The sequence below is a fragment of the Ursus maritimus genome (genome assembly GCF_017311325.1).
Source record: "Ursus maritimus isolate PB19 chromosome X unlocalized genomic scaffold, ASM1731132v1 scaffold_X1, whole genome shotgun sequence".
Classification (NCBI taxonomy): Eukaryota; Metazoa; Chordata; class Mammalia; order Carnivora; family Ursidae; genus Ursus; species Ursus maritimus.
Window position 1 is genome coordinate 7984233 of NW_024423319.1, and position 11217 is coordinate 7995449.

The following is an 11217-nucleotide window of genomic DNA, read 5'->3' on the forward strand; positions in this document are numbered from 1 at the left end:
TCTCCTATATGCTCCAGAACTGCTTACAGCGCTGAAAAGGATTTCCCCACCCCTAGCTTTTGTCCAAGAGCGTTTCAGTACTATCAGGATCTTAGTTTTAGCCTGGGAACCCCAAACGCAACTGCACAGGACTCCTAAGGGTGCACAGGCTCCGATATAAGCTACGGACTTACCACCTGGATGGACAGAAAGAAGTGACCAACAGGAAACAATCAGTTTCAGCGAGAACCAGTGAGCAGTCCTGAGACATATGTATATAAGGAAATAGAGCCATATGGAAACGTCTATAAGGAAATACGTGATCTCTACACAATCCTTTCTAAGCCCTGAAGCCACACGGCTCTATTCATCCAGCAAAGGCAATTTAAACACAACCAAGTCATTTTTATATTCCCTTAAATGTGAAAACAAGATCCTCTCCTAGCAAGCGCAAACGGGTGCAACCTTCGCTCAGCTGAGCCGGGGCTGAATCCAGCCTCTGTCCGCAACCTTGATCAAGGCATAGCCCCTCCCCATAGAGGAGGGGGACCCAGTCAGGGGCGTAAGGGGACTGAACCGGGCTTGGGCCACTCAGACATGTAACAAGTAGAAATGGTGCTTCAGAGCCCCAGCTAACGCGATCACCCAGACGCGTCTCCGCACTCACCGCCCCGCATGGGACGTGCCGAATGGGAGCAAAGAAATACTTCGCAGCCCTGGGTTTTCTCGCCCAGAGGAAAACGTTCAAATCTCGGAAAGAAATTCTCAGGATGACCCAGGGAGCTGAATCCTGAGCCACCCCCTTTGCAGACCTCTCGCTCTGTACCTTTCATGCTGACATGTCAACAAAATGGGTTCACCGCTGGCCCAGGTCCCTGACCAACCTGCAGGCCGCGAGAGGTGTTCTTCCACCTGAAAAGCTTCCCAAGACCTGTTACATCAAGTAGAACCCCAGGGGGAGGCTGAGGAGAGCGACTGTGGAGGTGTTTTGTCGCCGCACCCCCAAAGCTCCCTGGGAGGCAGGTTGCTAACCTGCATGTAACTTAGGGGACTTTCTTTCTTTCTTGGGTTTTTTTTTGGGAGGGGGCATTGTGCACTTTAGTTAACTACTCTGAAAGCATCATTTGCCTCATCTGTGAAATGGGGGGAATAGTAAAATATATCTCAAGAGACTGTTGTGAAGATTAAACAGGGTAGTGTCTTTAAATTGTTTAGTAATATGTAAGTCCTTGATACATGTTGACTATTATGATTACTACTGGTTAATCCTCATATATAAATTATTACTATTTTATTTTTTATTTTTTTTAAAGATTTTATTTATTTATTTGACAGAGATAGAGACAGCCAGTGACAGAGGGAACACAAGCAGGGGGAGTGGGAGAGGAAGAAGCAGGCTCATAGTGGAGGAGCCTGATGTGGGGCTCGATCCCATAACGCCGGGATCACGCCCTGAGCTGAAGGCAGACGCTTAACTGCTGTGCCACCCAGGCGCCCCAAAATTATTACTATTTTAAAAAAGATTTTATTTATTTGAGAGAGTGAGTGAGCACAAGGGGGGGAGGGGCAAAGAGAGAGGGACCAGCTGACTCCCCACTCAGCAGGCAGCCACACGGGGCTTGATCTCAGGACCCCGGGATCGTGACCTGAGCTAAAGGCAGACGCTTAACTGACTGAGCCACCCAGGTGCCCCTATAAATTATTTTTAAAATTACTACAGCTTAGTATTATTTTCAGAGGTGGTAAGTTTTATATAGTTCCCATGTATCACAAGAAAGGACAACTGGAAATGTGTGACTGGTTTCCCACCCCCCCACCTCCTTTTTAGTTATTGAAACACACTTTTCCCATATAATTTTTGACTGTGCTTCCTGAATTAAAAAAAAGCCCACTGTTCTAATCTGAAAGCATTCTAAACTTAGGGGAGTTTCAAAGAACCTTCCATGCATCCTTTGGTAAAGACCCATTTTGTAACATGGAGAGTCACCTCTTGGTTTTTCTCCTTCGCAAGTGGTTTTGCCTGGTTGGCTTAAAGCAGGTCACGTACCCCTGTATGAAGGAGGCATTGCTTGTGCTAGAGAACACAGGGGCAGCCACCGTGATGTTCTTCGGAGAGCTAAAGCTAGAATCACCCTGTGACCCAGCAATCGCACTAGCGGGTGTTTACCCAAAGAATACAAAAACACTCATTCAGAAGGATCCATGCACCCCTGTGTTTATGACAGCATTATTTACAGTTGTCAAACTATGGAAGCAGCCCAAGTGTCTATTGACGGATGAATGGATAAAGAAGAGGTGAGAACTACACACACGATGGAATATTACTCAGCCACCAAAAAGAATGAAATCTTGCCATTTGTAACAACATGGATGGAGCTAGAGAGAATTATGCTGAGCGAAATAAGTCAGTCAGAGAAAGACAGCATAGGATTGCACTCACATGTGGAATTTAAGAAACAAAACAAACGAGCAAAGGGAAAAAACAAAAGAGAGAGACAAAGCAAGAAACAGACTCTTTTTTTTTTTAAAGATTTTATTTATTTATTTGACAGAGAGAGAGACAGCCAGCGAGAGAGGGAACACAAGCAAGGGGAGTGGGAGAGGAAGAAGCAGGCTCCCAGCGGAGCAGGGAGCCCAATGCGGGGCTTGATCCCACCAACTGAGCCACCCAGACGCCCCAAGAAACAGACTCTTAACTACAGAGAACTGATGGTTACCAGAGGGGAGGTGGGTGTGGGGGGGATTAAGGAGCACATTTGTCTTAATGAGCTCTGGCTGATGTATGGAAGTGTTGAGTCACTATATTGTACGCCTGAAACTCATAGTACACTGTATGCTCACTATACTGGAATTAAACTAAAAAGATACAAAAATAAAGATGCAAAATCAATTTGCTCCTTGCAGAGAGAAAACTCTTGGTGTTACTGGAGGCAAAGGCTCCAGAGACCAGCAAGCTCTCACTCATCGTTCCCATGGCCTCATGGTAGCCCTGACAGTTCTGCCCATTTCGGCCTGGATTTTTATTTACACCTCCCAGCTGCACTCATCCCCTTTTCTTGCCCCTCACTGCCTACCACGTCGAGTCCACACCCTTTCCGTCTTGGTTTGGGCACTTGAGGCCTTCGGTAACCCGTTCAACCAAAATTTCTGCTACTTTCCAAAGCAGCCCCCTGGTTAGCCGCCGTGTAAGTGCCTCCAGCCCCCAGCACGTGGTCCTTCCAGCCTCTCTGCTCTCGCTGGTCTGCCCACCACACTGTCCTTCCCTCCATCTCTCAAAACCCAAGGCCCGCCTTTCAGAAGCCTTCCGTGTGTCCTGCTACCGACTTATGTCTTCCCTTCACTGTGGTCTCACAGCCCCCGACTGTACCAGACCATCCTGTGTGGTGACTTGTTAGACTGTCGCATGGGTTCCCCTCTCGTGGCATTCTCGACACCTCGACCTGACTAGGAGCCCTTCCCGTGGGCCTAGCTCTGTGCTATATTCATTTGTTCCCAACAAACTCAAAACTCAGAAACTGATACTCAGTAAACATTTCTTGCTAACATACTCATTTTGCTTTCTTTTCCTTCCTTTTTTTTTTTTTTGTAAAACATCACATTTTCACCAAGACCTCAAAACCTGCAAACTTGCTTATGTGTGATGGCCACTAATAAGTGGCTTTACTGACACCTGCCCTGCTGACCTCATCAGCCTGTTCTGAGACAAATAGGAGCAGGGGTAAGAAAGCCCTTTGCCCACTGTGACTGCTGCCCAGCCAAAGCACTGACCGAGGGCCTGGAGCTGATTTGACCACACCAGCTGTTCTGGTCTCCTATAGACACAGCCTGAACCCCTACCTGGGTTCAATAACCAAACATGGTTTCAGGGCCCCTCCACAGCTTTTAGCAAGGACAAGTGTTGAACGGCCAAAGCCTATGTTTTTGTTTTTTTTTTTTAGATTTTATTTATTTATTTATTTAACAGAGAGAGAGACAGCGAGAGAGGGAACACAAGCAGGGGGAGTGGGAGAGAAAGAAGCAGGCTCCCAGCGGAAGAGCCTGACGTGGGGCTCGATCCCAGAACTCCGGGATCACGCCCTGAGCCGAAGGCAGACGCTTAACGACTGAGCCACTCAGGCGCCCCTAAAGCCTGTGTTTTGACAAAATGGCAAAGGTCCAATCAGTTTTGTTCCCATGTCCACCAATGGGCCACTGAGCATGGCCCTGGGCAGCAAGGTGGTCCCCAGAAAGAGCTCTCCATGTGGCCAGAAAAGAGCATTAGGTCTTCTGAAGGACTTGCCCACTTGGTACAGATACTGTTGACGTTTTTATTTATTGAGCACTTACTATGTGTCACGCACGTTACAGCCATCACCTCGCTTAGAATCCGCACAACAACCTTGATACCTTCCCCATCTACTAGATGAGGAAACTGGCTCAGGGAGATGAAGCGACTTGCCCCAAATCACAGGGCTGTCTGCTCCAAAGTTCAAGCCATACGGTGAACAATCCCCCCTCAAATCCTCTTAGTGTGGCCATCACCCTGAAAACAGGGCAGGGGGTGACCAAAGCTTGGCAGCATGCCCCATGGGTACCCACCCTTCCAAGGCAGCAGGAGGGAAGAGAACAGAGACAAAGCTACCGCCCTACGAACCTATGGTCAGGGCCGTAAATCGTGATGTTCACGAGCATGACCACAGTTCCACCTTCCTCTAGGCCAATAGTTCTTAACCTTTTCAGGGGGGGACCCCTTTGAGAATCTGAGGAAAGCTATAGACTCTCCTCTTAGAAAACTGTATACAAATGAAAACACACTATTTTGCGTAGTTTCAGAAAAATGCATGGAGCTTCCTGTATTTCATCCAAGAACCGCAGACCCCAGGTTAAACAATCCCTGCTTTAAGCCATCCTGATTCTATGTTTTAAAAAGTGATAAATTAGGCAACAACCCAGGGCACACAAGCCAGGGGTGGCTTTATGGAAATTTTGTTTTCATGGAACTTTCAGGAGCATGCCTAGTTGCTTCTGCGAGATGCATTTGCAACGAGCATCTCTGTGCTCCCCTAGAGCGCCATGCAGTCAGAAATGACGATGGCGTGAATGACCATGACACATAGAGCTGGTAAGAAGGGTTTTTTTTTGTCACTAGAGTGCAGGTAGCCACTCAGCAGACAGTAGTGGTTTCGCTAGATGGCGATTGGACTGTATGACCTATAAGGGCCCCACTCAGCACCATGAGTCAGGGGTTCTAAGACCTATGGAAACCCGAAGAACATTCAGACTGCAAGTCCACTCCTGTTAAGCAGCTGATGGTGCCATGAGAGGCCAGGTACCCAATGGGGGTGGACTAAGTATATACTGGCTCCCTCACCTGAGTCTACAATCAACCTCCTTAACTCTGGCCCGTGTTATCCCAAAGAGCAAGTGTTCATTCCCCGCCAACCAGAGGTCCTATTGTTCTTCTACAAAAATAGTAGATAATCCCAACCCAAGTCATTCCAAGGCCACTTCCCCCTGGCCTCTTGTGTTTTGAGTAGACAAGGTCTGACTGTAATCTTCAATACTATTGTTAGTCACAGCCCGATACTGCTTCGTCTGAAGACCCCGCCAATGTTTGAACCCTCATACGAACGGTGCTTAGTTGCAAGGCATAGATCTGATACATGGATCCTATAGCACTTTGTCCTTTAAAAACCTTTGCACTTGAAAATGAGACGTTGCTTGTATGTTCGAAGGAACGGTGGACCTGGTGCCCTCATTCCTGCGTGTATAGCCAGGCTCCTTACCTCCCTGAGCCTCACTTCCCTCTCTCAGACAGGTTACAATCCTTACCCTGCTTACGTCGCATGCATCTTGCCAGATTCAAATAAGAGAATGAGTACAGAAATATTGTATTCGCTGTAAAGTGTTGGACAAACAGAAGAATTCATAACCATTAGCAATTCAGAAATTTAGAAGACATTTGTCGAGGCCATATTATTCCCAGGCACTTTATGTACCTTAAGTGCTTATAGGATCTGAAACAGGCTTGGAAAAAGGAAAATAACGCTTCCAAGTCCACACTGACAGGTGGCAAGGGACTGGGGCACTCTCTCTCTCTCTCCTCCCTTTCCTCCTCCCCCAAGACCAGATGGCTTTCCATTACTCCACGTTGCCCTGTCCCAGAACATTCCCCCCATTGGAATAAGAAACTGTTACTCACTTATGAAAAGTATATCCTTGACCCTCCTTGAGACCTCCAAGGCAGTCGGTTCTGTTTCCTCTTTGTGAATGTGCGGCTGGGGATGGAGATAGGAGGGAGAGAGGATGAAGCAGCCCCTCGGACTCAACCCCTCTATGGACTCCTCGATGTCGGAACTGTTGGAGTTGTGTATTGCTTTGAGAAGATGGCCGACGACTTCACTCCCTCTTTCCCCGCCCCCCTTTCTAATTTGCAAGTTGTAAAAATGTGTCGCCCCCAAATGCACCAGGTGTCTCCAACTTTCTAATTGAGCAAGGCAGACTCCTTCCCAGCCAAGAGCCTTGAAATACTTATCCAAATTTTAGCTTCACTGAATTAATGCCTTAAGCTGGTGAGCTATCCAACTAAAGGTCAATGCTCGTTTCCCAAAGTTGTCCAATGTCTGTGTGGTATTTAGACCTGAAAATGATGACTTTACTCCAGATTGCAAACTCCCCAGAGTGCACCCTGGAGATGGAAGCCAGCCCACACTGTTTTCTGATCAGTCAGCATAAATGAACCTCTCTTTCGAGTTCAAGGTGGGCTCAGAATTGAAGCTGTCTTGAGATAAAGCAGATCAGCCCCATTCACCCCTGGGGGGAAGGCCTCCAAGCAGGGGAATGTGAAAGGCCCCTCCGGTCAGGGGAGACATCCGTTCCCCTTGGCTTTGGGCTGTACCAGTTGGCAGATAAAGCTCTGTGTGAAAGCAGGCCAGACCAAAATGGTGCCGAGACAGCCACAGTGTTGTTTAGCAAAAAGAAAGGAAACATCTGCAAATCCTGCGTTGGTGCTGAGCGGGGACAGCCTGCTGCTTTTCCTCACGGGCCCACGGTGGGCCAGGTCCTGACTGATCAGAATGATTCCCTGAAACAAATGCATTTGAAAAATATTTTCCACCCCCCCCAACAGGAAATTCTTGTGTTTAGTCATCCTTACTCCATGGGCTGAGTCAGCAAGCTCTGCTTTAACCACAGCTGCTTTCAAATGGTAAGCTTAGAAGACCAGTTCGTTGAGTGAGGAGGCTTGGCTGAAATGCTCTGACAGCCGGGAGCTCCAAAATCGGGTTGGATCCATTGGAGGAGCTGCAAGTTAGGCCCGCCTCGGGACCTTCGAGTCCTCCTGGGTGGGGCCTCAATTACTTTTTAGTATGTTGGTACTACAGAGCATTCCAGAACCAGCGGGGACAACAGTTTGAGGACCTGAAGAGACTAGTACGGTCCAGTGCCATGATCTGTTGGCCTATGACTTCAGTCCTGGTCTTGCCAATAATTACCTACATGTGACTATAGGGCAACTGTCCCCTCTCTCTGGCTCTCAGCATTCTCAGGCTTAAAATCAAAGCTTGGATGAGAGACCTGTAAGGCTTCTCCCTGCTCTGACGGTCTATGAGACCGTCTAGGACAGATGACTGGCCATTCTTTTCCAAAATTACCAGGGGAAGACACTACACGACCTGTTTTGGGAGACCGGCCCAGCATTTTATCCATCTGGGGACAAACGTCCACATCCAAATGTCTTCCCTGGGTGTAACCACAGTCTGATTTCTCTTGTTTGGACCTCTGCAGACATGGAGGAACCCCCAGGGAACATTCTTCTCTAGACGATCCTTCGTCAACTCCAAGAGCCTTCAGGTCTGAGTTCTGATAAATCCTCTGCAGGCAAAGGAGGCAAGTGCTTAGGTTTCAGTGACCACACTTCCCTCTCCTCAGATCGTCTGCCACCCTTCTGGTGGTTATCACTGACTTGTGACCCGAGGGGGACTAAGGCTGGGATAGACTGACTATCCATTGGGCAGTCAGCTCTGCAGAAAGGAGGAAGTCACTTTGTCCATCAGACACCTCACAGAAGTTGTCCTAGAGCACAGAGAGTCTCGGGCACACGAGAGAGAAGAGCCTCATGTAATGTGACCCTCTCCACTCCTGGGTCCACATCTGGACATGTGCGCCCAATGAGGAAGACGGTTATCGTTTACTGAACACTTATTCTATATGTGCTGGACATTGTTCTAAGCAATTTACATGCTTGTTTGAGCTCATTTAATCTTCCCAACAGTACAATTCTTATTCATACTTTACAGATTAGGAAACTGAGGTACATCAGAGGTTCATTAACTTGCTCAAGGTTAAACCACTAGTAAGCAGGGGAGCTGCTCTTCTGACCCAGGACTCAGCTATGAACCATCATGCTTCTGAGAGGGGCCAGCTTCATGGGAGGACCGAGATGGTATGGGAGAGTCTGGCCCCTCTAAGGACTACCCACACCATATACCTCGTGGGCCTGCATCCTTGGTCAGGTGTAGGTGCCTGGCCTGGTTTCCATGGCACTCGGTGCCCCTTCTACAGTGGAAAAGGCTTCCCCCTGCAGAGCTGCCAAGTGTTGACTACAACACTGGAAATGAGTCATGTTTTCCTCTTACGAGGGCAACATAGGGAAAGATCATTCTATAAGATGGGTTTCCCCAAACTAAAGAAAGTGTTGGAAAACGACCACATTCCTCTGAGCTGGTAAATCCATTAGACTTGTCATATGTCAGAGTTTGGGGAGAACTTATAGTCAAAGCCCTTCCATGTTACAGATGAAGAGACTGAAGTTGAGAGAGAGCTAGTTCTTAAAAGTTTGGGAAAGGGACAGAAATGACAGAGTTGACCTACTTTATAATTCCCCTTTGTGCCCACCCTATGAGGGAATTGGAAGCAGGGATTCACACACACACCAGAGCCATAGCCCCTCACATAACAGGGATTCCTTAAGCGTGGGCTTCTAATGCAGTGAGATACCAAGGGACCGCCACATTCAGATGACCAAGGGCCACGGCTAAATGGTAATGTCCCTATAAGTTCACAGCAGACTTACTGACAAAATGGATCCCACACCACCAATCACAAAGGGCTTTGGGGAAAACCACTTCTGTTGAAAAAGAAGCTGGTCAAAACCTTGTGGACTAATGACCTTGATCCAAAGATCCCTCGCCAAGCTGACTCCAGTGAAAGCCAAGTGGAACCACCTTACTTCTCAGTTTTGAATGTGCAGACATTATTGAAATATTTTCAAGCCAAAAGGCTTGTAAAGTCTTCTTTTAAAATAAACCTTATGGTAGTATAAGTTTTCATGGATCCTAACACGAGTCAATATGGAAAAACGTAAAGAAGGACCTGGAGCTTTGTCTGTGGTTAAAGCCGCCAGGAATTGGCCCTAGGGAACAGTGCCTTAATGGCTGTTTTCAAAGAAATAGCAGATCCTCTTTCATTCCCCAGTGTGAGCCCACAATGTATTTTCCAGCCTCTTCCTCCTAAACTCAGAACAAAGTACCGGAGTTTAAAAATAAAAGATACAGAATTAGAGCTCTTGCCTGGTTTGCCTGCTACTGAGCAGATAGAAACCTTATGAAGTGTCATGTCTCCTCTAGCTAGACTCGAACAGGCTGTTAAAACACCCGCATCATGTTGTTGGGTAGAGTCTATCACTGCCGACTTGACTTTGCCATGTGGTAAAGTCGGCCACACACCATCTTATAAATAACCGCATGAACTCCCCCTGATTTTATAGGGTGGCTAAAGCCTGATTACCTTTCACAATCAGCCAACCTCTTAATTCATCCCAGCTTGCAGCTGGCCTCCAGGAACATGGAGGAGGCTTGGTTGGGCGGGAAGGCGGAGGGTGGGAGAGCGACAGGGCATGTGTGCACACGTGCGTGGCCCACAGAACCACGCGGGAAGGTTTTTTTCATAGGTAGTCAGGACTTGCAAACGAGAAAAAAAACCTGCCTTTGTAGTGTTAGGGGATGACATTTCGTTGCAAAAATAAATGATTTGGTCATTACCATTTCATGGTTGCTGGCAACCAACCGCCTCTGCTTTCTAACAATTTCCATTTTAGGCACTGACAGGCCCTTCAAAGTGATTCAGCCAAATATCCACCCAAAGTTGCGTATTTGGCAGTTTCACACTGAAAAATCTGGGGCCTCTGGGCAAAAATGTCAGAAAGGGCTCCCTCCTTCTTTGTCAATTGCGAAACAAACAGATCACCATAAACAGTCACCGGGGGCTCCTTGGGCAGCCATGCCGCCGGAAAGAGAAGGAACGGAAGTTGTTGGCAGGGGCTGCTTCCTTGGCTCTGGTTACTGCTCTTACTCTCCGTTGCTGCTTGTTCTTTTCCTGAAAGCCAGAGCTGCCTCGGTCATTAACCCTAACCGAGGTGAGGCCCAGGTCTTCAGCAGGCAGGCGTACCCTGCTGGTGGGAAGTCATGAGCAGAAGCGGAAATCACTGGGCCATGATTCTCTGAGGCGCTGGGGTCTGGGAATACTTGGCAAGCTCACCTTATCGAACTGGCTGAACCGACACGCAGGCTATTACCATGGACCCTCATGGGGCAACTTGTCCAGGTTGGTCCCTGGAACCCACCTGGGTCTCTGGGCCTCTGAGCAACCACGAGGCCTAGAGTACCCTGGTTTGCCCACTGGGAAGCAAAAGTGGAGCACCTCCCAGGTAGTCTTCTGCCCGCCCAGCAGCCCTAAGAGTCTCAGTCCCCAAAGTTCTTTCACACACGTTTCCCTCAGCCTTAAAGGCTCTCCTCCAGGATTTCTAAGTGACTGGCCCCCTCTCTTTATGCCGGACTCACTTTCAATGTCCGGCTACCTTGCTGATGCCATCCTGACCCCTCAGCCCAGGCCCTCCCTATATTTTTCTCTCTCACAGAGCCTATTTTTCTTTTCTGCTTTAAGCCCTCATTACCATTTGTATTTATCTGTGTGTTAGCCTATGACTCATCTCTCCTATGATACAGTAAAACTCCATGAAGTCAGGGGCAACTTCTGTTTTGTTCAACACCGTACTCCCAACGCCTCTCAGAGTGCCTGGCACATAGGAAATATCTGTTGAGGGAATGAACAAACGTGGTCTTCTGCTTACGAGTCCAGTCTGTGAACATTCAAAAAGTAGGCTTATTGTCTCCACACAGAAGTCTCTCCCTAAGAACTTCCTGTGTTTGTTGCCACTTGTCTACCTGGGAGAGAGAGCTAGCCCTCAGCCACATCCTTCCC